The sequence below is a fragment of the Amblyraja radiata genome, chromosome 2 (genome assembly GCF_010909765.2).
Source record: "Amblyraja radiata isolate CabotCenter1 chromosome 2, sAmbRad1.1.pri, whole genome shotgun sequence".
NCBI lineage: Eukaryota > Metazoa > Chordata > Chondrichthyes > Rajiformes > Rajidae > Amblyraja > Amblyraja radiata.
In genome coordinates, this window is record NC_045957.1 from 138,011,175 (window position 1) to 138,038,740 (window position 27,566).

At 47.4% G+C, this 27,566-nt stretch overlaps 1 protein-coding gene and 1 long non-coding RNA gene across 4 annotated transcripts in view; one reads left to right on the forward strand and one right to left on the reverse strand.

Moving 5' to 3' along the window:
- Nucleotides 1–5,705: 5,705 nt before the first annotated feature.
- Nucleotides 5,706–9,527, reverse strand: LOC116984709. The gene is made up of 3 exons (XR_004415105.1): nt 9,184–9,527; nt 7,655–7,656; nt 5,706–5,718 (listed from the first exon to the last, which is right to left on the reverse strand). It is a non-coding gene; the product is annotated as an uncharacterized LOC116984709 (long non-coding RNA).
- Nucleotides 9,528–17,420: 7,893 nt separating this feature from the next.
- exoc2 (exocyst complex component 2) overlaps nt 17,421–27,566 on the forward strand; it is a 253,466-nt gene continuing 243,320 nt past the window's right edge. For all 3 annotated transcript variants that reach the window (XM_033016375.1, XM_033016377.1, XM_033016381.1), the window contains exon 1: nt 17,421–17,505. The gene's annotated coding sequence lies outside the window, so the exon portion shown is untranslated. The remainder of the gene's footprint in view (nt 17,506–27,566) is intronic.

The window sequence follows — 27,566 nt, forward strand, 5'->3', positions numbered from 1 at the left end:
TCTCCGATCCAGACTTTAGAGTGAGAATATAACAAATTGCCTAACACCTTAGGCCAATTTTATACTTTTCAGAGACCTGAAAGTTGCATTATGGTGCTGGAAAGTGGAGACTTCCTGCACCCCGTTCCAGAAGAGGATCTCTTGTACTTATGCATGGTATGATTTGATTAGATAGCATGAAGAACAAGCGTTTCACTGTAGCTCTGTGCATGTGACAATCAATAAACCAACCAAACCAAAGTGGGGATGTTCACTGATGATTGCACAATGTTAGATTGCATTTGCAAATAAAGTAGTCATTCAGAAAGGCGGACAAAATTCAAGCAGAGGCTGATATGTGGCAAGTCTAATCACCCTCTCGATAGTCAATGGATTGCTATTTCAAAGATTGTCATCATCAATATCCTGGGGATCATCAGATACAAAACTCAATGGGACCAACTGCTAAAATTCTGTGGCTACAGGAACAAACCTGAGGTTCGGTATTCAGTGCTGTCAGAAGTGACTCACCTCCTGACACCTCTCAGCCTTTCTACCATCAGCAAGTTAGGAATGTGAAGGAATATTTTGAACTTGCAAGAATGGGCTCCGATTGGCACCTATCAGGTAAAAGCAGCCTACTTGATTAGTGCCGCATCAAAACCATGAATTCCTTCCGTAACTGGCGCACAGAGGCTGCCGTGAGTGCGATGTACATAATCACTGTGGTTCATTACCCAGGTTACTCTGACAGCAGTTCTCAAACCCATACCCCCAGTCAACGAGAGGGCCAAGCATTCAAGAACATTATCACCAATGCGTAACTTTGAGTTTGAAAAATGTTGTCCTTTCTTTATTATCCCTGTATCTAAATCCTGAAATTCTCTTTTCAACAGCTTTGTGGGAGTAAGCACAAGTAAAGGACTACAATGATTTACAAAGGTGGCTCACTACCATCTACTTGGGAAACTATGGGGTGGGAAAAAATGGTGGCTTTGCCAGCACTGCTCACATCTTGGAACGTGCATGAACATAAATGAGACACAAGGAACTGCAGATGCTGAAATATTGAGTAAACACAGAGTGTTGGAGTAACTCAGTGGTTCCCCAGAGGAAATTGATAGGTGACATTTCGGGTCGGGACCCTTCAAATAATTGAGAGTTCAGTACAGCTGGGGCTTAATTACCTAAAATGAAACTTCAATTAAGACAGATAACAGAATAGAGTTATGCCCCTGTCCCACTTAGGAAACCTGAACGGAAACCTCTGGAGACTTTGCGCCCCACCCAAGGTTTCCGTGCGGTTCTCAGAGGTTGCAGGTGGTTGCCGGAGGTTGCAGGTAGTGGAAGCAGGTAGGGAGACTGACAAAAACTTCCGGGAACCGCACGGAAACCTTGGGTGGGGTGCAAAGTCTCCAGAGGTTTCCATTCAGGTTTCCTAAGTGGGACAGGGGCATTACTTACTTCTAGTTTAACAAATAACATAAGTATCTGGAATTTGGATATTGAACAGCAAGCCCTTCAGATGTTTTCATAATCTAGCATTGTTGGTTAGCATGGGCTGGGTGGGCCGAAGGGCCTGTTTCTGTGCTGTCTGACTCTAAGCCTAAGAACAGTTCACCTGGCAAAGATTTATGATTAGTGGGCAAAATTTTAAAACCGACTGATATGTTTCTCACCACTAGAACTGACATTGCATGAAACTGCTACTTGGCCACCACAACATACTTTAAGCAGCAGATTCTAACCTTGTTATGTAATAATGAGAACATGAATAGGGCTGCCTATTTGTAACACTCCCCAGCATTTGATACTACAAATACGATCTCAGCCCGATGTTGCAGGTTATTTTAGACCACAGACTCTGTGGTCTAAAATAAACCTACATCAGCCAAGCATCTTTTGCAAACTGCTGGTATATGCTATTCTTACTACGTGGTAAATAATTAGACGCTCAAATTAAAAAGACCTGCAGCCTATGGTATTTAGTCCGTCTGGCATACTGGAGAGTGCTGGAAAAGATCTGTCGCTGAGGATTGACTCCAGCTTCCCATTTGACTCCAGCTCACTGATTTTAAATGATCGGAAGAGGGAAACAGGCCATTGGTCCACCGAGTCTACGCTAACCACTGTTATTATGCAGCATTGTTGTCTACCCACGCTAACCACCAATCATCCGTTCAGACTGGTTCCATGTTATTTCACTTTCGCATCCACTACCTGCACATTCAGGGCAATTTATAGAGGCCAAATTACCCACAAACTGACACCTGTGGGAGAAAACTGAAGCACCCAAGAGGACATCCATGTGGCCACTGGAAGAACGCGCAAACTTCACACAGACAGCAACCCGGATCTCTGGTGCTGTGAGGCAGCAGCTTTACCATCTGTGCCACTGTGATGTCCAAGGTTAAAAATAACCTTCGAACTAGTCCATATGCCTATATAAATGTAATTCAGTGCACACTTTGTGATTCTTAAGTGTTATATCTGCCAATCTGTATGTTATCTCTTAGGACTTAGGTAAATAAAGTGTGGGCCCATGGGAAGAGAATCTGATAGGAGTAACGCCCCTGTCCCACTAATGCCCCTGTCCCACTTAGGAAACCAGAACAGAAACCTCTGGTGACCTTGCGCCCCACCCAAGGTTTCCGTGAGGTTCCCGCAGGTTTTGGTCAGTCTCCCTAATGATCAAAAGTGGTTTCCGCGTAGTCGAGGCTTCTTTTATGTTCCTGCTATTATTTCAACAAATTCAAAACCGGCCTCGACTAAAAATAGGTTGCCGTTTGGTCAAAGTCAGTGGAGTGGGGTTCCTATTTACTTACAGGCAGTCGAAGGCAAACTCCTTCGCTGACCGCCCATTTTGATTGGCTCATTGGAGTTTTCAGCAAAGATCCTGTAGGATATTTGGGTTTCAGGATCTAGAAAATCCGGAAGGTAAAATGCCCGCTAACTTTATTATACTTCTTAAAACTGTCTCCACGATGTGTTTGTGTGTGTGCGGTCGGTAGCAAAGATCCTGTAGGATCTTTGGTCAGTAGATGCAGCTCACGCTTCGGTGGAGGCTTTCCATGCGAGTGACCAAAACCTTAGGCAACGCATGGAAACCTTGGGTGGGGCGCAAGGTCACCAGAGGTTTCCGTTCAGGTTTCCTAAGTGGGACAGGGGCATAATGGACAATACCATACATGAATATATTTGAGTCATCTGATAAAGATGTTTAAGGCATGTTTGTAATGCAGTTCACACCACAAGATGTTTGACAGGCTTTTACAGCTCATGAAGATGTTTTAAAATGTAGTTACCACAATAATGTAGGAAATATATTAGCCAAATTGCCACAGTAATTACCTGAAAATCTGTTTTAGCAAGTTGAGAGTCTTCTAAACAGAGTTCTAATTCGTATAATAATTTTTTGTTCTAGTCAAGTCAATGGTGCTTTTTATTGTCACATATGTTAATTGTGAAATTATTTTGCTTACAACTAGCCCTGTAGAGTATAACCATACCCCCGATTAGCAAGTGTACAGGAATAATCTACAGTCACATGCAGGAGGCGCCATGTTTTGGCACCATATTCAAATTCCATGCTCTAGTGCTTACGAGCGTAGTCTGTGCCAGGCAAGTCCCAGGTTGTTGCTGGTTCTCCAGCCGTCCCCTTCCTTGGATGCCACGTCTCTCCTCTCCCGTCCTTTGTTCCTCGAGGTGCCTGTCGCAGCCGACCACAAGGGTGCGGTAGCCCAGACCACGGTTGCCTCTCCTCTCCAACCAGGCCTCGCTCCTTGCCCAGCTATCACTGGTTCAATCTTCCTAGTCTCTGGTCTCTGGTGGAAGAAGGGGTAGGCCATTTAGAACGGAGATGAGGAAAAAAATTTTACCCAAAGAGTTGTGAATCTGTGGAATTCTCTGCCTCAGAAGGCAGTGGAGGCCAATTCTCTGGATGCTTTCAAGAGAGAGTTAGATAGAGATCTTAAAGATAGCGGAGTCAAGGGATATGGGGAGAAGGCAGGAACGGGGTACTGATTGTGAATGATCAGTCATGATCACAGTGAATGGCAGTGCTGGCTCGAAGGTCCGAATGGCCTACTCCTGTACCTATTGTATATTGTGTATTAACGAGCAGGGACCGGCACAGCAGATACGCCCTTCCAGGCATGTGGTCTGCTGGGTCAGACGAACAAGGGGCAGCCTCAGCAACTTCCTCCTGCAGGACACGATCCGTCGAGTCTTCCCATCGGCCATGCGGGACCAGCTTCTTTGAAGCTACGATCCACTGGACCTTCAGTGCGATCACGGGGACCAGCTCGGCGGGTTCACACTGAAGTCACGGACCTTGATTTCGGCTGCGGGTCCAGCTGGATGGTCTTCACCCTGAACTCGCGAACTCCGACCCTAAGTGAGGCCGCGGGGACCCGCTGTCCAGTTTCTCAAAGGCCGTGGCTTCTTGGGAGCGTCATTGCAAACTTTTAATTTCTTATCTCAATTATCCTTGTAACTTTGTCTAATTGTGAAAAATGAATATTTATACAAATTTCTAACCTGGGTGAGATCACTTAAATATATTTCACTTGCTGCCATGCAGCTGAAAAAACTTTTAATTGGTTAATTTGGCTAAATTTCAAAATGGGCCCCACCTAAAAGAACAGTATTCAAACTAACTGCACCATCCAGTCCCTAACAGAATTGCTCATCTAAAACACAGTCAGATAAGAATTAGGATGGACCAAGTCCATTGATGTTTTGCCAAAATGCTATTTGTTCCTCAAAAGAATCCATTAGGTTTTGTTTTGTTTAGTGCGACAAGAAGATAAGTCTTCTAATCCGTCATCCTCAGCAAATGCATTATTATTTACAGAAGAAACAGTTAGAACATAGAATAGTGCAACAATGTCTGTGCCAAAGATGATTCCAAGTTAAACTAATCTCCTCCGCCTACATGTGATCCTTATCCCTTCATTCTTTATTGATCCGTCTATGTAAAAGCCTCTTAAATGTCATTGTTGTATCTGCTGCCATCATTCCTAACATTCCCGGCTTTGTATCAAATATTTCCATCGCACAGCTCTGACATTAATGCCCATCTCTACCCAATGGTCTTTCACATTTCCACCCAAGTAAAAAGACTCTTACCATCTACTCTATGCCTCTCATCATTTTATATATTTCTATCAGGTCTCCCCTCAACCTCGGATACATCAGAGGAAAGATTCCAAGTTTATCCATTCTCTCCTTATAGCTAAAATCCTATAATCCAGCCAGCATTCTGACTAATGTCTTGTGCATCCTCTCCAAAGCCTCCCAGTAATGCCCCAACCAGTACTGCACAGAATACTCCAATATGGCCTAAACAAAGTTTTATACAGTTGCACCATGACTTCCTGGCTCTTGTATTCAATTGCCCAACTGATGGCAAAGATATCATACACCTTTACCACTCTATTTAAATTTATAGAGACATACAGCACGGAAACAGGCCCTTCAGCCCAACTTATCCATGCCAAGATGCCCTATTTAAGATAGTCCCAAGTTAGGCCCAAATATCCCTCTGATTGATTATTAGGACTGGGTGTTACAATCCCTAAGATTTCACTACAATTGACATTCTTGGGGATGACCACTAGGTGAATTTGCTAACAATCAGACACATCTTCAGTTGTGTACCTCAACGTCACTGGGTGTTTCAGCCTTTTATCACAAGACACCCTCAGTCGAGGCAGGCCCATCGCAGGGTGATCAGACCTGGATGTGTGTCTTATGGTTAGCCTCTAGATGGTCACATGGCAGCCCAGACAGCATCTTTCCTCTTCAGCCACAGCCAGTGACTGCTCCGTTTGGTGGCATTGGCAAGTTCTTTTATTGCCCTCCTTTGTGCCTGCCCTTTGACTCCTACTTCCCTCAGGAGCCTTGCGGTGGAACTGGCCACAAAGCCCCTGCACCCCATCTCCACTGGACACACCCTTACACTCCAACCTCTCTCCTCTGCCTTTGCTGCAATGTTTGAATATCAAAGCTTTTTCCTTTCATAAGCCTCGTCCACAGCCTCCTCCCAGGGGACCGTCAGTTCAATGATGAAAACACGCCCACGGGAGTTGGACCAGAGAACGAGGTCTGGTCGCAGGTTGGTAACTGTGATTTCCACTTTTGAACGAAAGCCTCTGGCCTAGGTCAACACGCATTTCCCAGTCCCTGGCTGCGTTCAGTCGGCATGAGTTGAGAGGCGAGGGGTTAGTCCTCCGTTTCTCTCCTTCCCGGATGAAGAATGGCATTTGAGGGAATGTTGTCTGGGCATTGATAGGCATGGCGTTGGTGGTAACTCTCTTGCACTCGAGTTCAGCTGCCAAACACCTCAGCACCTGGTTGTGTCGCCAGGTGTATCTGCCTTGTGTTAGGCTGGTCTTACAACCGACCAGGATGTGCTTGAGGTTTGCTGGAACTGCACACAGGGGGCAGGCTGGATCCTCTCCCAGCCAATGATTTAGATTTGAGGAAGAGGGAAGGACGTCATATGTGACTCTGATAATGAAGCTCAACTTATGTGACTCCATGGTCCACAGCTCTCTCCATGTGATCTTCCTCCTCTCAACGCCATCCCACCTCATCCAGCGGCCTTGTTTGGCTTGGGATATGGCTTTGGCACACCTGGCTGCTTCTTCCTGGTGACGCACCTCCTCCAGCACCAGGTGCCGACATTCAGCTGGAGTAGCCTTTTACCAGGTAGGTTTCATTGCTCCCAAGCCAAAGCCCCCTCGGCCTTGTTGGACATGGCCCACTATGTCCCGGTGTTGGAGGGAGGATTTTGCGTGGACTTCATTTCTTGCAGGCTGAGCAAGTTCCTCCTGCAGGACACGATCCGTCGAGTCTTCCCTTCGGCCAGGCGGGACCAGCTTTTTTGAAGCTACGATCCACTGGACCTTCAGTGCGATCACGGGGACCAGCTCGGCGGCTTCACCCTGAAGTCACGGACCTTGATTTCGGCTGCGGGTCCAGCTGGATGGTCTTCCCCCTGAACCCGCGAACTCCGACCTTAAGTGAGGCAGCGGGGACCCGCTGTCCAGTTTCTCAAAGGCCGTGGCTTCTTGGGAGCGTCATTGCAAACTTTTAATTTCTTATCTCAATTACCCTTGTAACTTTGTCTAATTGTGAAAAATGAATATTTATACAAATTACTAACAAATATATTTCACTTGCTGCCATGCAGCTGAAGAAACTTTTAATTGATCAAATTGGCTACATTTCAAAATGGGCCCCACCTAAAAGAACAGTATTCAAACTAACTGCACCATCCAGTCCCTAACAGAATTGCTCATCTAAAACACGGTCAGATAAGAATTAGGATGGACCAAGTCCATTGATGTTTTGCCAAAATGCTATTTGTTCCCCAAAAGATCCATTAAGTTTTGTTTTGTTTAATGCAACAAGAAGATAAGTCTTCTAATCCGTCCTCCTCAGCAAATGCATTATTATTTACAGAAGAAACAGTTAGAACATAGAATAGTGCAACAATGTCTGTGCCAAAGATGATTCCAAGTTAAACTAATCTCCTCTGCCTACATGTGATCCTTATCCCTTCATTCTCTATTGATCCGTCTATGTAAAAGCCTCTTAAGTGCCACTGTTGTATCTGCTGCCATCATTCCTAACATTCCCGGCTTTGTATCAAATATTTCCATCGCACAGCTCTGACATTAATGCCCATCTCTACCCAATGGTCTTTCACATTTCCACCCAAGTAAAAAGAATCTTACCATCTACTCTATGCCTCTCATCATTTTATATATTTCTATCAGGTCTCCCCTCAACCTCGGATACATCAGAGGAAAGATTCCAAGTTTATCTATTCTCTCCTTATAGCTAAAATCCTATAATCCAGCCAGCATTCTGACTAATGTCTTGTGCATCCTCGCCAAAGCCTCCCAGTAATGCCCCAACCAGTACTGCACAGAATACTCCAATATGGCCTAAACAATGTTTTATACAGTTGCACCATGACTTCCTGGCTCTTGTATTCAATGGCCCAACTGATGGCAAGGATATCATACACCTTTACCACTCTATTTAAAATTATAGAGACATACAGCATGGAAACAGGCCCTTCAGCCCAACTTATCCATGCCAAGATGCCCTATTTAAGCTAATCCTGTTAGGCCCAAATATCCCTCTGAATCTTTCTTTTCCCTGTACCTGTCCAAGTGTATTTTAAATGCTGTCTAGTGTTCGCCTCACCTACATCGTCTGGCAGCTCATTCCATATACCCACCACCCTCTGAGATAAATAGTGACCTCTCAGGTTACCCAACTAAATCTTGCCCTGCTCACCGTAAACATATGTTTGCTTGTGTTTGATTCCTCTACCCTGGGTAAAAGACTGTGTGCATTCACCTTATATTGTCCCCTCAAGATTTTATATACCTCAATATGATCACCCCTCATCCTCCTGCGCTCAAAGGAGGAAAGTATTAGCCTGCCCAACTAGGCATACTCGTGGCCTCAGCTAGGTCACGGAAATTTTTTAAGCATGTTGAAAAGTTTTCCGCGAGTAAAAATTGTTCGGCATGTTTCTTTTTAACTCATAGTGCAGTGGAGTAGGGTCGCTATGTAGTTACAGGCAGTCGAGGGCAGCCGTAGGCAATCTCCTTCGCTGTCCGAGCATTTTAATTTTAATTAGCTCATTGGAGTTTTCAGGACCAAGGAAAACCGACCGGTAGGTTAAATGTCCGCTAAACTTTATTAAACATTGTCTGACTTCTTAAAAGTGTCTCCACTCCTTCTCCCCCCCCCTTCTGTCCCATTCTGTCCCCTTCTCTCCCACACACCCCACCTCTAAAGGACTTACCGTACACTGTGCAGCCGTATTTTACCTTCCTCTTCGTCACGGTGTGAATTTCAGCTCCCCCGCTTTCCCTGGCCCCCGCCTTTGCGATGTGTTTGCGTGTGTGTATGTGTGTGTGTGCGGTCGGTCGATCCAGCTCGCGGTTTCATCGCTGACGGTCGATCCAGCTCGAGGTTTTTCAGGCGAGTGCCCTCGAGCTTGAAGGTCGAAGACACTCTTCTGAACTCGTGGATGAGGTCACCACAGTGGGACAGCCCCTTAACTTTACTTATTATTTCTTCCAGATGGAGAAGAGAGGCTTTGAGCATGGGAGGCCGATGGTTAATCTTATAAAGGTGTATAAAATCAAGGGGGGGTTGACTAGCTGAATGTACAGTCTTTTACCCAGGGTGGGGGAATCAAAAATCAGAGGGCATAGGGTTAAGATGAAATGGGCAAGATTTAATAGGAATTCGTGAGGCAGGTTCTTCATGTCGAGGGTGGTAGATATGTGGAACATGTTGACGGATGAGATAGTTGATGCATGTTTATAGCAACATTTAAAGAACACTTGACCAGGTACATGGATAGGAATGGTATAGAGGAATAAGAGCTCCATGCAGGCAAATGGGCATCATGGTCGGTATAGACGAGTTGGATTGAAGGGCGTGCTTTCAAGCTTTATCACTCCATGGCACCTTGAGGAACCACTCGCAGACACAGGGAGAACGTGCTAACTCCGCACAGATAGCATCTGAGATCAGGATCGTGTGCTGGGAGGCAGCAGCTCTACCAGCTGCATCTTTTCAAACGACACGTGGACAGGTACATGCATCAGAAATATTTGGAGGTGTATTTATAGCTATATGCCAGCAAGCTTTTTAAATTAAAATACTCGTCATATTAGGCCTGTTCCAGTGTTGTATAAAGGGCTTGTCCCACCAGCATGCGATTGCATGCGTCTAACGCGACCAAACGTGGTCGCTTGAGGCATACGGCCTCGCAGGGCCAGTCCCACTTCGATCGGCGGAGGCATATGGAGTTATGCGGGGCTGGTCCCGACATCGTGGGGGGCTCCAAAAATCTTGCACTGTCCGAAAATTCCGCGCACCAACAGCCTGTCGGCCCGCAGGCGCATTGAGGGCGTACGCAGCGTCTTGATGTCGGATGCAGCGTCTTGACGTCATAAGCCTAGCACGTGGCATTGCGCGATGATGTCACTGCGTGATAACGTCACTGCGTGATGTCACTTGCGTGATGACATCACCGCCCGATGCTGTGCAACGTCCAAATTCAGTCGGCCCGCCTCCTACCCAGCTGATTGGTGAGCTTGACGTAAATTACGTCACGCGCGAACTTTGCGCGTAATTACCGCGTACTTAGCACGTACTTACCGCAAACTTAGCACGAACTCCGCTTCAGTTTGGTCGCGCTAGATGCATGCAACGTATGCTGGTGGGACAGGCCCTTAACTCTATGACTCCTGCAGGAAAGGCAGGGGCAGATGGCTCTAACTGCAAAATCCCAGAAAAACATGAGATTGTATTGCAGACCATCAGCACTTGCCTACCTTATCACCTTCTCACAAGCATGGAGTTTAATCCAAGCAAGTGTGAAGTGTTGCATTTTGACAGGTGAATGTAAGTAGAAATTACAGTGTGTTACCAGAATACTGCCTAGATTAGAAGGTATTAGCTCTGAGGAGATGTTGTACAAACTTGGATTATGGGAGGCAAAGATAGGGTAGACAGCCCTCTCTGGGTGTAGGAATGTCAAAGATTAGAGGGCAGAACTTCAAGGTGAGAGGGACAAAGTTTGAAGGAGATATGTGGGGCAAATCTTTTTCATAGAGGATTGTGGGTGCCTGAAATGCCCAACAGGATAGTTGCGAGGAATGTGTAGGAAGGAACTGCAAATGTTGGTTTACACCAAAGACAGACACAAAATGCTGGAGTAAATCAGTCGGACAGGCAGCATTTCCGGAGAGAAGGAATAGGTGATGTTTCGGTTCGAGACCCTTCTTCAGACTGAGAGTCATGGGAGAGGGAGTCTAGAGAGATATCGAAGGGTCAGATATGAAAAAGACAGATCAAAGTGGATGATGATAAGGAAATGTAGAATGGTTCATCGTTAACTAAGAGAAAGGTGACAATGTGGTATACAATCAGTAATATTCATATTGCTGAGTTGTAAGCTGCCCAAGTGAAATATGAGGTGCTGTTCCTCCAATTTGCATTGGGCCTCACTCTGACAGGAAAGGCAGATACCCATTCATTGCCACAGATGGCCGTGGAGGCCAAGACACAGAGTATTTTTAAGGCAGGGATTGATAGATTCTTGATTATGAATGGCATTAAAGGTTACGGGGAGAAGGCAGAAGAATGCGGTTGAGAGGGAAAAATAGATCAGCCATGATTGAATGGCGGAGTAGACTCAATGACCTTAGCCTAATTCTGCTCCTATGTCTTCGGGTCTTCGACAGTGGCATTTAAGAACGTTTAGATAGACACAGACGCATAGAGTAGTGAAACAGGCCCATGTCCCTCTAAACGTATCCTATCCATGTTTCTGCCTAAATGTTTCTAAAATGTTGTGATAGTTCCTGCCTCAACTACTTCCTCTGGCAGCAGGTTCCACACAACCACCATCCTTTGTGTAAAAAGGTTACCTCTCAGGTTCCTATTTTCCTCCTCACCTTAAACCTATGTTCTCTGGTTCTTGATTCCCCCACTCTAGGTAAAAGACTGTGCATTTTTCCAATCTATTACTCATGATTTGTTACTCCTCTATATGATCACCCTTCATTTTCCTGCGCTCTAAGGAATAAAGTCCTAGCCTGTTCAACCTCTGCCTACACCTTAGACTCTCGAATCCTGGCAACATCCTTGTAAATCTTCTCTGTACCTATTCCAGCTTGACAACATCCTTGCTATAACATGGTGACCAAAAGTGAACACCATACTCTAAATGTGGCCTCATCAATGTCTTATATAACTGTAACATGACCTCCCAACCTCTATACTCAATACTCTGAATGATGATTGCCAATGCGCTGAAAGCCTTCTTGACCACCTTATCTACGTGTAATGCCACTTTCAAGGGACTTTGTACTTGACCTCTTAGACCCCTTTGCTCTACATCATTCCCCAGAGCTGTACCATTCATTGTGTAAGTCCTGCCCTTGTTGGACTTCCCAAATGCAACACTTCACATTTCTCTGTATAGATCACTTTAGTGTCATCTGCAAACTCGCTAATCATGCCTTGTATGTTCTCATCCAAATCATTGATTATACAGCAATAGGTCCAATGCCGAAACCTGAGGCACACCACTAGTCACAATCCTCCGGTCCGAAAAACAGCCTTCCACCATCACCCTCTGCTTGCTTCCATCGCTAATTTTCTATCCATTCAGCTATCTCTCTTTGGATCCCAACCGTCCAGAGCAGCCTACCATGCTGAACCTTATCAAATGCGTTGCTGAAATCCATTTATATAACATCTAGAGCTCTGTCCTCATGAACCTTTTTGGTCACATCTTCAAAAAACTCAATCAGATTCGTGAGACATGACCTCACACATACAAAACCGTGCTGACTATCGCTAATCGCCCATTGTCCATCTAAGTGCATGTATATCTTGTCCTTCAGTATACTCTCTAGTAACTTTCCGATCACAGATGTTAGGCTCACTGACCTGCAGTTCCCTGGGTTTTCCCTGCAGCCCTTCAGTCTTTCAGCACCTTACCCAAATTTGAACTTTGAACACTGCAGCCACAGTGAAAAAAGCCCAGCAGAGACTGTACTTCATCAGGCTGCTCAGAAAAGCTGGTCTGCACTGTCGCCCTCTCACCCAGGTCTACAAAGGACTGGTAGAGAGCATCCTCACCACAGGCATCACGGTGTGGTATGGAAACACCACACAGACAGAGAGGAAGGCTCTGCAAAGAGTCATAAAGACTGCAGAGAGGATCATCAGAACTGAACTCCCCTCCATGGACACAATCGACACACAGCGCTGTCAAAAAAGAGCAGAGAGAATCATTAGAGACACACTACATCCAGCTCACTCCCTGCTCAAACACAAAAACTGCACATACAACCTCAGGCACAGACGAGTGGACAGTATCGCCACAAATAGAACACGATTTTTTAAGAGCTTCTTCCCTGCAACAGTGAGACTCTTGGCCAAAACAAAACAAAATGAACTGATGTCCTGATATAGGGTTTGTGCAAGTTACAATGCTCTATGTGTCTTCTGTGTGTCTTTTTAAATTTTTAAAAATTTTTTAATTTTTAATTTTAATTTTTAACTTGACTTGACTCTCTGAATAGCCGCACAAGAGTTCCTATGTGTGTAAGCACAAATGGCAAATAAAGTTTTTTGACCTTTGACCTTTAATGATGAATCGTAAATCTGGGGGTGAGAATGTCATAGATATGCAGGGAATGGAAGGATATGGATTATGTGGAGGCAGATGAGATCAGTTTATTTTGGCATCCTGTCCAGCACAGACAATGTGGGCTGAATGGCTAGTTCCTATGCTGTACAGTTCTGCGTAGAGACATTGTATAAGCCATCGTGTATCATTGGAGAGGGGGTTCAGTCGCAGATAGGAAGGCAGAGAGACAGTAAAATTGCCAATTTATTCAATTCAATTCAATTCAACTTTAATGTCATTGCACAGATACAAGTTTGGGTACAACGAAATGCAGTTTAGCGTCGGTCCGTAGTAATAGTGCAATATAGAAATAAAAATACAGAATAAGCAAACAATGTGGACGGAGAGACTGAAGAAATCTATCGGCGGGACTCCGAGTTCAGCAATGTGATAGTGTTGTTGTAGAAGCTGTTCCTCATCCTACTAGTACGAGACCTGAGGCTCCTGTACCGCCTCCCTGATGGGAGGAGGGCAAACAGTTCATGGTTAGGGTGGGAGGGGTCTTTGATGATCTTCCCGGCCCGTCTCAGACACCGTTTTCGGTGGAGGGCATCCATGGCAGGGAGCGGGGCACCGATGATGTACTGAGTGGTTTTCACCACCCGTTGTAGTGCCTTCCTGTCCGCTATGGTGCAACTGCTGTACCATACCGTGAAGCAGGTGGTCAGGATGCTTTCGATGATACAGCGGTAAAAGTTGGTCAGGATCTGGGGGGACAGGTGAGCTTTCTTGAGCCTCCTCAGGAAGCAAAGGCGCTGCTGCCCCTTTTTGATCAGCTTGGAGGTGTTGAGGGACCAGGACAGATCCTCCGAGATGTGTACCCCGAGGAATTTGTAGTTGGAGACGCGCTCCACCTCAGTCCCGTTTATATGGATGGGGGTATGTCTGCCCCCTCTGTTCTTCCTGAAGTCAACAATAATTTCCTTCGTCTTCTTGGAGTTGAGGACGAGGTTATTGTTGGCACACCAGGTTGTCAGGTGCTGGACCTCCTCCCTGTAGGCTGACTCGTCGTTGTCACTGATCAGTCCTACCACCGTGGTGTCGTCGGCAAATTTAATGATGGCGTTGGAGCCATTCTTAGGGATGCAGTCATGCGTGAAGAGGGAGTAGAGGAGAGGGCTGAGCACACAGCCCTGTAGTGGAGGAGGTGAGGTTGTTGACCCTAACAGACTGTGGTCTGTTGGTGAGGAAATCCAGTGTCCAATTGCAGAGGGAGGTGGAGATGCCAAGTCCGCTGAGTTTGATGATCAAGCTAGCGGGGATGACAGTGTTAAAGACAGAGCTGAAATCAATGAACAGCATCCTGATGTAGGTGTTATTGCTGTCCAGGTGGGTCAGGGCAGAGTGTAGGGCCACCGATATGGCGTCCTCTGTAGACCTGTTGGTCCGGTAGGCAAAATGATGGGGGTCCAGTGTGGGGGGGAGGCTGGCTTTGAGGTGACCCAAGATCAGCCGCTCAAAGCACTTTGCAATCCCCTGGCCCGACTGTTGCTGATAGAAAACTTCTCCTGCTATGGCGCCAAGACAGCCACAAATATGGAAAGCAATAGAGTCGATCTGTGCATTTGTCTGCTCCACTGCAAAATCTCAAGGTATGCCTACTTTGACTAAGTTCTCCTCTCCGTCAAGAGTTCTGCAACCCTCTCTCGCTGCTCCCCCTCTGTGATTTCTCCTGAACTTCAGCTCCTCGTTGTCACCTTCTCCTCAGCCACCAAAGAACATTATCATTTCCTTTTGATTGATTTGGACGATGGGGATTGAAGACTTTGTGGCCAAGTCTGCAGATTATATAAAAATACGTGGAAGGGCAGGTAGTGTAGAGAAGCAGGGATTCTGCAGAGGGACTTGGACAGGTTGGGAGAGTCGGCAGTGAAGTGGCTGGTAGAATATAGTGTAGCAAAGTGTGGAGTCATGCATTTTGGTAGTAGGAATAAAGACGTGGACTATTTTCTAAATGGGGAGATAATCCAGAAATCTGAGGTGCAAAGGGACTTGGGAGTATTGGTGCAGGATTCCTAGAAAGTTAATCTGCAAGTCGAATCGGCAATAAAGAAAGCAAATTCAATGCTAGCATTTATTTTAAGAGGGCTTGTAACAGAAACGGGGATGTAATGCTGAGGCTCTACAAGGCATTGGTAAGGACGCATTTGGAATTTTGTGAGCAATTTTGGGCACCATATCTGAGGAAACATGGGATGGAACAGGAGAGGGTCCAGAGGAGGTCTACAAGAATGATTCCAGGAATTAGTAGGTTAACCTATGATGAGCGTTTGTCAGCCCTGGGCCTGTACATACTGGAGTTTAGAAGAATGAGGAGGGACCTCATTGAAACATACAGAATAGGGAGGTTGCACGGCAGTCAAGGTCGCGACCCGTGACCCGTACTGTTGCCACGCAACGCCTTCTGGAGTACAAGCAGTGAACGTCAGGTAAGCTCTTACTATGGCTGCCAGTGCAGCGGGGCCCGTCTTCTGTCCAGCATCCGGACTCCACGCTGACTGGTTCCACACTCGCGGACCCCGGGTCGTTTGTCCCCCCGTCTGGGGGTCGGGTGTATCACCCGGTGTGTGGGTCGTGGGTCGGGGGAGGTGAATCACCCGGTGTGGGTGTCGGGCGTTTGAATCACCCCGTGTGGTGGTGGGGGTCGGGGGGGTGAATCACCCGGCGTGTCGTGTGTGGGTCGGGGTCCGGGGGGGTTGAATCACCCCGGTGTGGGGGTTGGGGTCCGGTGCCGGTGCAGCGCAGTCAGTGACTATGGGTGGGCGGAGGGACCAGACTGTCCCCAACTCTGTTACAGCTGACAGGGACGTTGCCGGTTTATGGCCCCGTGTGTCCGCTGCCCGGAGCTGCGGTCCCGCTCCACCCGGCTCCGTTTGTGTGCACTGCCGACCCACAGCCTGTGACAGTGTGGCTGCACAGGGGGAGACGGGGCGGAGGGCGGCCGCGGTCGGACAGCGCTGGCCCCGGGGGGAGAGTGGGGGCTGTTCCAGAGGGATCCGCTCCTTCGGCCGCTTACACCTTGGTGCTGCCTAGTACTCCAGAAGGCTTGAGCTACTCCGTGCGCCACGCCCTTGGACCTTACGTGCAAGGCTTGGATAGAATGGATGTGGAGAGGATGTTTCCACTCGTGGTAGAATCTAAGACTAGAGGTCATGGCCGGACGTTGTTTTCGGAAGGAGACGAGGAGAAATGTCTTTAGTCAGAGGGTGGTGAATCTGTGCAATTCTTTGCTACAGAAGGCTGTGGAGGTCTTGGTTTCTTGGTTTCTTGGTCCTCCAAAATATTCCAAATGGAATTTAAACTGGAGGTCCAGTGGATATTTTTAAGGCAGAGAGAGATTTTTGATTAGTACAGGTGTCAGCGGTTATGGGGATAAGTTAGGCAGGAAAATGAATGTTCGGATAAAGATATAGAATAACTATGGTACACAAAAATGCTGGAGAAACTCAGCGGGTGCAGCAGCATCTATGGAGCGAAGGAAATAGGCAACGTTTCGGGCCGAAACCCTTCTTCAGACTGAACTATGATTGAATGGCGGAGTAGAGTTAGGGAGTTAGATGTGGCCCTTGTGGCTAAGGGGATCAGGGGGTATGGAGAGAAGGCAGGTACAGGATACTGAGTTGGATGATCAGCCATGATCATATTGAATGGCGGTGCAGGCTCGAAGGGCCGAATGGCCTACTCCTGCACCTAATTTCTATGTTTCTAGACTTGATGGGCCGAATGCCCTAATTCTGCTACTATCACATGACCTTGTGAACAGCATCGGATCTGTCGTTTACACACCTTACCCGCCCATATTTCTGTGTCTGGCCCTCAGTTACTCCAACAGAAGAAACGTTACCTATTTCCTTCGCTCCATAGATGCTGCTGCACCCGCTGAGTTTCTCCAGCATTTTTGTCTACCTTCGATTTTCCAGCATCTGCGGCTCCTTCTTGAACATTTAGTGCAACATGTTGTGTCCGTAGCTGCATCGTCGCGGGGCGGTCACCATGGTGATCGTCTCCCCGCCACCGGAAGGTCGCTGCATCGTCGCGGGGCGGTCACCATGGTGATCGTCTCCCCGCCACCGGAAGGTCGCTGCATCGTCGCGGGGCGGTCACCATGGTGATCGTCTCCCCGCCACCGGAAGGTCGCTGCATCGTCGCGGGGCGGTCACCATGGTGATCGTCTCCCCGCCACCGGAAGTCCCACCCCGCCGGCCGTCCCACCTGACCCGGATGTTGTTTCGCAGCCCGTGACGTCCGTCGGCGGCCGCTGGCGAAGCGAAGACCAGGTGAGTGAGGCCCGTGGTTGTTGAATGTGTCGCTTGGCGGCGGCGGCGTCTGTGTCTGTGTCTGTGTCTGAGCCCAGGGTGCGGTCGGGCGCTCGGTCACCGTGTGTGGGGCTGGCAACGGACCCTTGCCTTGCCTTCCCTCACTGTCCGGCCCCGGTCCCATCCCCATCCTCATCCTCCTCCCCATCCTCCTCCCCCTCCCCATCCTCCTCCCCATCCCCATCCCCATCCCCATCCTCCTCCCCCTCCCCCTCCCCATCCCCCTCCCCATCCTCCTCCCCCTCCCCATCCTCCTCCCCCTCCCCATCCTCCTCCCCATCCCCATCCTCCTCCCCATCCCCATCCCCATCCCCATCCTCCTCCCTCCTCCCCCTCCCCCTCCCCCTCCTCCTCCCCATCCTCCTCCCCATCCTCCTCCCCATCCCCATCCCCATCCCCCTCCCCATCCCCCTCCCCATCCCCCTCCCCATCCTCCACCCCATCCTCCTCCCCATCCCCATCCCCCTCCCCATCCCCATCCTCCTCCCCCCTCCCCTTCCCCCTCCCCCTCCCCTTCCCCCTCCCCCTCCCCTTCCCCCTCCCCTTCCCCCTCCCCCTCCCCCTCCCCATCCCCATCCCCCTCCCCATCCCCATCCCCATCCCCATCCCCATCCCCCTCCCCCTCCCCATCCCCCTCCCCATCCCCCTCCCCCTCCCCCTCCCCATCCCCCTCCCCATCCTCCTCCCCATCCTCCTCCCCCTCCCCATCCTCCTCCTTCAGCCCAGTCCAGCCCAAAGATTATAGAGGAGCTCCTCGAGTATCTTTGGTCCACCCATCTCCATCCACCCACATCAGTCTGAGGGAACCGTGTGGGAAGGAACTGCTGTTGCTGATTCACACCTCAGATAGACACACAAAGCTGGAGGAACTCAGCGGGACAGGCAGCGTCTCTGGAGAGGAGGAATAGGTGACGTTTCGAAGGGTCTCGACTGGAAACGCCCCCCCTATATTCCTTTTCTCCACAGATGCTGCCTGACCTGCTGTGTTACTCTGGCACTTGGTGAAACCAACATCTGCTGTACTTTGTTTCTACCAAAGATCTTAGAGTATCTTTGGTTTCTCCCCATCTCATCCTCCTCACCGGGCCAACCCGAGGCGGAGGGAGGGCCAGCACTCTGCTCCCAGCTCCATGCTTGTCTGTTTCAACTGGATAGTTTTCATTGTCGTGTATTGTTACAGTTCACAAATAACTACTCGGTTGAAAGTCTAAACCAATACAGTAATGGTTTGATCACTTCAGTGACGAGTTTTGACATGTTGACTTTGTGTTTCTAATTTCATCTTCTGACAAGTTGATAATTTGGTCTTTGGTCTTTACTTTCCAATTACTTGATAAAGGCAGAATACCTCTGCCAATGGTGGCACGAATGAAATTCATTGATCCTGTTCATTGTCCCCATAAATAAGTGTTTTAAAATGGTTTATTATGTGACAATATTAAGACATTTTGTTGTCATCCAATTAATGCTGTCTTGGCATAGAATTTGGGCTGCTATGTTTATGAGGAGCTGGTGTGCCCACTGAGATGTCATAGAGTGATACAGTGTGGAAACGGGCTCTTCGGCCCAACTTGCCCACACCGACCGACATGACCTTGCTACAGTAGTCCCAACTGCCTGCGTTTGGTCCATATCCCTCCAAACTTGTCCTATCCATGTACCTGTCTGTTTCTTAAATGTTGGGATAGACCCAGCCGCAACCACCTCCACTGGCAGCTTGTTCCATACACATATAAACATAGAAAATAGGTGCAGGAGTAGGCCATTCGGCTCTTTGAGCCTGCACCGCCATTCAATATGATCATGGCTGATCATCCAACTCAGTATCCTGTACCTGCCTTCTCTCCATACCCCCTGATCCCTTTAGCCACAAGGGCCACATCTAACTCCCTCTTAAATATAGCCAATGAACTGGCCTCAACTACCTTCTGTGGCAGAGAATTCCAGAGATTCACCACTCTGTGTGAAAAAAAATACAGCTTCTCAGTCCTAAAATATTTCCCCCTTATCCTTAAACTGTGACCCCTTGTTCTGGACTTCCCCAACATCGGGAACAATCTTCCTGCATCTAGCCTGTCCAACCCCTTAAGAATTTTGTAAGTTTCTATAAGATCCCCCCTCAATCTTCTAAATTCTAGCGAGTACAAACCGAGTCTATCCAGTCTTTCTTCATATGAAAGTCCTGACATCCCAGGAATCAGTCTGGTGAACCTTCTCTGTACTCCCTCTATGGTAAGAATGTCTTTTCTCAGATTAGGAGACCAAAACTGTACAAAATACTCCAGGTGTGGTCTCACCAAGACCCTGTACAACTGCAGTAGAACCTCCCTGCTCCTATACTCAAATCCTTTTTGCTATGAATGCTAACATACCATTCGCTTTCTTCACTGCCTGCTGCACCTGCATGCCTACTTTTAATGACTGGTGTACCATGACACCCAGGTCTCGTTGCATCTCCCCTTTTCCTAATCGGCCACCATTCAGATAAAAGTCTACTTTCCTGTTTTTGCCACCAAAGTGGATAACCTCACATTTATCCACATTATACTGCATCTGCCATGCATTTGCCCACTCACCCAGCCTATCCAAGTCACCTTGCAGCCTGCTAGCATCCTCCTCACAGCTAAAACTGCCCCCCAGCTTCGTGTCATCCGCAAACTTGGAGATGTTGCATTCAATTCCGTCGTCCAAATCATTAATATATATCGTAAACAGCTGGGGTCCCAGCACTGAGCCTTGCGGTACCCCACTAGTCACTGCCTGCCATTGTGAAAAGGACCCGTTTACTCCTACTCTTTGCTTCCTGTCTGCCAGCCAGTTCTGTCATACACCCACCACCCTTTGCGTGAGAAACTTACCCCCAGGTTACTATTAAATCTTTTTTCCTTCACCTTGAACATATGTCCCCCGGTCCTCGATTCCCCCACTCTGGGCAAGAGATTCTGTGCATCTACAGGTACACAACCTTTTATCCGAAAGCCTTGGGACCAGACACTTTTCGTAATTCAGAATTTGTCGGTCTTCGGAATGGAATTTTTTTAGCGTAGATTTTAATGGCTGGCTCAGTGGTAGAGTGCTCGGCTCATATCCGCAAGGTCGCGAGTTTGCGCCTTGATCCTGGCAGTTACTCGATCGCGAGTTTGAGTCTTCAATGTCGTTTTTTCTTGCAGAATAAATGTTTGTATGAAATACAGTGTAGGAGAAGTGTACTGACTGTGTGGGCAGAACTTTGGAAGTGATTGCCCACCAGTCTAAAAAGCCGCTGTGTCTCCCTGTCCCTGGGATAGCAGGGGGCGATCAAACAACACAATACCCCCCTCCCCCTCCAACTCCAGAGGAATCCGCTCCCCGATGGGCCGCTACCAAAGATCATAGAGGAGCTCCTCTATGATCTTTGGCCGCTACAGCGACAAGTGGCAGTTCGCCCACAGCCCGAGCTGCGCCCCCTCATCCGCCACCCCAAGAACAAGACGTACCTTGCACACCATCAGCTTCTGCCCCTACGTGTTCCTCTGGAGTTGGAGCGGGGCTGGGCTGGAGTTGCTGCTGGCTGTGGGTCTCTGGGATCTCCGTGCTTGCGGTGGGCCTGGGGGTCGGTGGGCGGCGGTGGGAGCTGTGGAGCCTGTGGACCTACGGACCTACCTCCGTGGAGCTAGCCAGCTTCGGAGCGTGGAGAGCTGCGGGGGCGAGCTGCTGCGACCCGACTCCGGTGGATGGTGACACCGGGAGCTCGCGGGTCTCCGGTGGGAGACTGCTTTGCGGGGCACCGGCAGCGGCGACTTCTCCCGCCCGAATTACGGGGTTGAGCGCAAACATCATAGAGGTTGAGAGTGACCTGGAGGGGGGCCTTACAACGCCCGGCGCGGCTGTAAATTGCCGCGGACTTGCTAGCGCCCGCCGGGGGCTCCAACATCAAGACCGGGGCAGGGCCCTACATCTCCCGGCGTAGCTTTGAGTGGCCGCTCCCCGATGGGCCCCTACGACGCCCCGAGCTGCGCCCCGTCATCCGCAACCCAGGTTCCTCTGTAGTTGGAGTGGGGCTGGGCTGGGCTGCTGTTGGCTGTGGGTCTCTGGGTTCTCCGTGCTTGCGGTGGGCCTGGTGGTCGGTGTCCAATTGGTCCTGACACGGTCCTGCTGCAATCGCCGACGTGAAGACAGTGCAAAGCCCCCGCGCCGGTGCAATGGGCGGGGAGCTGGAGAGGGGAGGGAAGGGGTCACACACATGGCCGGGAAGCAGAGGGGTGTAGGTGGGGTGATACTGAAGCGAGCGACAATCTGCTGCTGCCTGCCCCGCTGAGTTAAAAAGTTCCCACGCAAGACTCACGAAACACTGTATATCGTGAGTCTACCGTGGGAACTTTTTAATTCAGCGGGCAGGCAGCAGCATATTGTCAATTATTAACCCTCCCGCGCAATATACCCTCATCTTCTCTTTTATGAATGGGGATTTAGTTCCCCTTTCTTCGAGGACCGACCGAAGGTTCCGCTGTCACCTCTGCGGGCCGCCCTCGGTGAACGTTTTCAAGGACCTTTCTTCAAGGACCGAAAAAATGGCCGCTATTCGGAGGTTTTCGTTATTTGGATCTTCGGATAAAAGGTTGTGCACCTGTACCTGTTTTATTCCTCTCATGATTTTATACACCTCTATAAGATTGTTAATCCTGGCCAAATTGCAGAGGCTAGGACTTTAAAATGAGGTAAAGGTTATTAGGGGTGCTGGGAGATTTGGTCAACTTGGAATTGCTCTCTGCAGAACTGGGACAAGCTGTGGAGTGGTGCCAGTGTGTCTAGAGCCTAGATACAAGTTGCAAGAAAAGAATAAGAATAAGTGAGGCCTAGAGGGCTTGATCAGGCAGATACGGGAATCGAACCCATGGTGGGATAGGTACAGTAGTTGAACTGTAATTGTGTTTTACTAAAATAAAGATTTGTTGTTCAAGTGCTTGATTCAGTGTTTTTGACTGAAACTACACTGGGGGGAAGCTTAGAACGAGCAATTTACAAGAACACCCTCATCCTCCTGCGCTCCAAGGAATAGAGGCGCATCTACTCAACCTCTCCCTAGTGTTCAGACCCTCTAGTCCTGGCAACATCCTCGTAAATCTTTTCTGAACCCTATCAAGCTTGGCAATATCTTTCCTATAACATGGTGCCCAGTATGGAACACAATACTATTAATGCGGTCTCACCAACGTCTTATGCAACTGCAACATGACCTCCCAACTTCTATTTTCAATACTCTGACTGATGGAGGCCAATGTATCAAAAGCCTTTTTGACCACCTTATCTATATGCGACTCGACCTTCAAGGAACCATGCACCTGCACTCCTAGATCCTTCTGCTCTGCAGCAGTGGCCTACCATTCAATGTGTAGGTCCTGCCCTTGTTAGACATTCTAAAATGTAACACCTCACATTTCTCTATTAAATTTTATCAACCATTCCTCAGGCCACCTGGCCAATCGATCAAGATCCTGCTGCAATCTTTCACAACCATCTTCACTCTCCGCAAAACCACCCATTTTTGTATCATCAGCAAACTTGTTAATCTTGCCCTGTATGTGTCATCCAAATCATTGATGTAGATGACAAACAGTAATGGGCCCAGCACTGAACCCTGAGGCACACCATTAGTCACAGGTCTCCCGTCTGAGAAGCAACCTTCCACCATTACCCTCTGCTTTCTTCCATGGAGCAATCCATTCCACTGTCTCTCTTTGGATCCCATGCGATCAAACCATCCAGAGCAGCCTACCATGCAAAAACTTGTCGAATGCCTTACTGAAATCCATGTATACAACATCTACAGCTCTGGCCTTTTGGTCACGTCAACAAATTCAATCAGATTTGTGAGACACGACCTCCAACGTAAAAACCATGCTGACTACCCCTAATCAGCCCTTGCCCATCCAAATGCCTGTATAACCTATCCCTCAGAATACTCTCCATTAACTTTCCAATTACAAATGTTAAGCTCACTGGCCTATAGTTCCCAGTATTTTCCCTGCAGCCCTTCATGGTTAGAGGCACAACGTTGGGCACCCTCCAGTCTTCTGGCACCTCTCCTGTATTTCAGGACAACTCGTAAATTTCAACCAGGGCTCCCGCAATTTCCTCTCTAGTTTCCCACAATGTCCTTGGATATATCTGATCAGACCCTGGAATATCTGATCAGGCCATGTACCTTTTTAATTCTCTTACATTACTTGCGACATGGAATCTCTTTGTTGGTCTAATTTTTTTTTAAACTAACGATTGTGAAATTGCAAAATATGAGCTTAATGAAATAATAATTTCTTACTATTGCAATTATTTCTTACTATAATCAATTATATTGATTTGTTTCATTGTTTACCTTGATATGCCAGTCTGAGTTTCCTGGATAAAACAAGGACGGTAGGGTGGCACAACAGGTAGAGCTGCCGCCTGGCAGTAGAGAACCGGCTTCCTCCCACATTGCAAAACAGTGAGGATTTGTGGGTTTAATTGGCGTCTACAAAATGCTCCCGAGTGCGTAGGGACAGAATGCAAAATTGAAATAACATTGAACTAGTGTGAACAGATGATCAATGGTTGGCGTTGATTTGGTAGGCCGAAGGGCCTGCTTCCATGCCGTATCTTTCAATCAATCTTTCAGTCAATTCAATCAGAACAAAAAGTGCTGGACTAACTCAAAGGGCCAGGCAACATCTGTGACTTTTCAGGTTTGGACCTTTCTTCAGATTAATTTTCTCCACAGATGCTACCTGACCCATTGAGTTACTCAGCAATTTGTGTGTTGCTCAAGATTCTAGCATCAGCAGTTCCTTGTATTTCTTTTGAGTTTCTTGATCACCTTGTTATCTTAATCATTCGTACCTGGAGAATTTGTATATTTGTGGGACAGAAACAATGAGAACACTATTTGTTCCATGTCTTGTAATGTGTTCAATTTCTTTGTTGACCGCTCTTCCAAATTGAGCAAGATTTGCTTCTATTCTATTTTGGGTTATGAGATAGCAGAAGAGTCCAATTCAGACTGTGCCATACTCTCTCAATTTAGATACTGGTGCTAAGCTATTTGTGAGGAGAACTGCAAGGTCAATTCAGCCGGTATTTGATACCACAATAGCTAATGTGATTGTACTCTTTTGCAGTTGAAATTTAGCACTGCAGGTAGTTCTGCGACATTGTGATAGCTGAATTCCAAAGAAACCTCATGCTGCAGAAATCATGATAGGAAAACCATTGTGTCAATGGGGTTAGGGGTAAAAAAAAATTTCAGATATGCAACAACCAAGGTTTTTTTTCCCAGCAGGATTTTCAAATGTAAAGATCTTTTTGATTGCTTTGTTTATTTTCGTTACTGTAAGCTAAAATACTATAAGCTGCATGTTACATTGTTTAATCGAGTATCATTCACAAGTGTCAATAAAAGTGATTGCTTGTCAATTTCAATGACCTTCTGCAGTGAAACTGATTGACTGTTCTCAAGAGTCAATTATGTCTAATTAGTTACTAAGGGGACTTTGCATGGAAAACCACCCTTCTTCTGCAAGCCAGCTTTTCTCCGCTTGGCAATTTCCAAAGTAACTTTGAATTAGTTCTCTCCTTCCCGATCAAAATCACATTATAACCGATTCATCCCACATAGTGCTTCCTAATTCCCAATCGAGTTGTATCCAATTTGCAGTATATAGAACTACCTGGAATGATATGGCTGAGTGACTTGCTTGGTCAGTGTCATGAACTGTGTAAGAGTCAGCAACATTTAGGATGTTGTATACTCTGTTGTAAATGCTAAGGTGTGGTATTTTATTTATCACATGTACTGAGGTAGAGTGAAATTCATTTTTGTGTGGTCTTGGGCCTGGAAGTCAATGCTGACATTGCTTCACTAGGGCACAAATTGCTGAAGTAACTCAGCGGGTCAGGCAGCATCTCTGGATGACAGATGACATTTTATGTCAGGACCCTTCTTCAGACTCGTGTTTCTTCTCGAAGCAAGAGATTGTTTTTTTCTATTTCTATGTTTACAGTATAATGCAAATACATTATTCCTGATAAAGTCTTTACTGCTTTGTTGCATCTACTATGCGTTCTACATGATTCTGAAGTAAACTAGAGGGCGTAGAATACATCTTTTTGCAATGGTGTTAAAGTATCAGTTCTTGAACAATAGACAATAGGTGCAGGAGTAGGCCATTTGGCCCTTCGAGCCAGCACCGCCATTCAATGTGATCATGGCTGATCATCCTCAATCAATACCCCGTTCCTGCCTTCTCCCCATATCCCCTGACACCGCTTTCTTTAAGAGCCCTATCTAGCTGTCTCTTGAAAGCATCCTGAGGACCTGCCTCCACCGCCCTCTGAGGCAGAGAATTCCACAGACTCATCACTCTCTGTGAGAAAAAGTGTTTCCTCGTCTCCGTTCTAAATAGCCTACTCATTCTTAAACTGTGGCCCCTGGTTCTGGACTCCCCCAACATCGGGAACATGTTTCCTGCCTCTAGCGTGTCCAAGCTCTTAACAATTATATGTTTCAATGAGATCCCTTCTCATCCTTCTAAACTCCAGAGTGCTCCATTCTCTCAGCATATGACAGTCCCGCCGTCCCGGGAATTAACCTTGTAAACCTACGCTGCACTCCCTCAATAGCAAGAATGTCCTTCCTCAAATTAGGGGACCAAAACTGCACACAATACTCCAGGTGTGGTCTCACTAGGGCCCTGTACAACTGCAGACGGACCTCTTTGCTCCTATATTCGATTTCTCTTGTTATAAAGGCCAACATGCCATTCGCTTTCTTCACTGCCTGCAGTACCTGCATGCTTACTTTCATAGACTGATTTATAAGGAACCACAGATCCCGTTGTACTTCCCCTTTTTCCAACTTGACGCCATTTAGATAGCCTTCCTGTTTTTGCTGCCAAAGTGGATAACCTCACATTTATCTGCATTAAACTTCATCTGCCATGCATCTGCCCACTCCCCCAACCTGTCCAAGTCACCCTGCATTCTCATAGCATCCTCCTCACAGTTCACACTGCCACCCAGCTTTGTGTCATCTGCAAATTTGCTAATTTCTTTGGTCAACAAAAGTTCTAGAGCCAGTGTTGAAGTTTGTCTTTAATCAGTGTTTTCCTTGAGAGGTGGCCCCTGAGATATAAAATGGTTTCCCAGGGTTTCACTATGTGTCTTGATTGTCAGGGAGCCATATTGACCCATGGGGAATGGGTTGGTAGAAGACTTGCTTTCAGGATGTTTAAAGTCTGAAAGCCTTGTGCCCATGTAGGTGGTGCATTGCAGCTTGAGCTCCACGTTGGATATGCACAATCTCTGTATTATCAGTTTTGTTCCATACTTTCCTGATCTTATACTGTCCCCCATCACCAATCCCCTCCCAATACTTTATAAAAGAGTCATAGTGTATGGAAACAGGCCCTTCAGCCCAAATTGTCCATGCCGGCCAAGATGCCCCATCTACACTAGTCCCACCTACCCACGTTTTGTCATATTCGTCTAAACCTTTCCTATCCATGTACCTATTCAAATGCATTTTAAATCTTTCTAGTACCCTCCTTAACAACTTCCTCTGGCAATTCATTCCATACACCCACCACCCAATTGAGGATGTCTGTAGACAATTTGTATTTTACCAAAATTATGGGCCCATTTCTGATCCGTGTCTCTGGTCAGCAGTTTCCATTTGTTGATCAATCAATTAAAGGCCTTCTTCCAACAGGGATTTTTCATAATTGCTTTTTGTACAATTTGTTTAGTTCTATCCAAGGACCATAGAGTCCTACAGCGTGGAAACAGGCCCTTTGGCCTAACTTACCCACACCGACAATCATGTTCCATCTACACTAGTCCTTCCTACCTGCATTTGGCCCATATCCTTCTGGACCTATCCTATCCATGTACCTGTATAAATGTTTTTAAACGCTGTGATAGTACATGCTTCAACCACCTCAACTTAATCAGATTTGTGAGAAATGATCTCCCACGTACAAAACCATACTGACTATCGCTAATCAGCC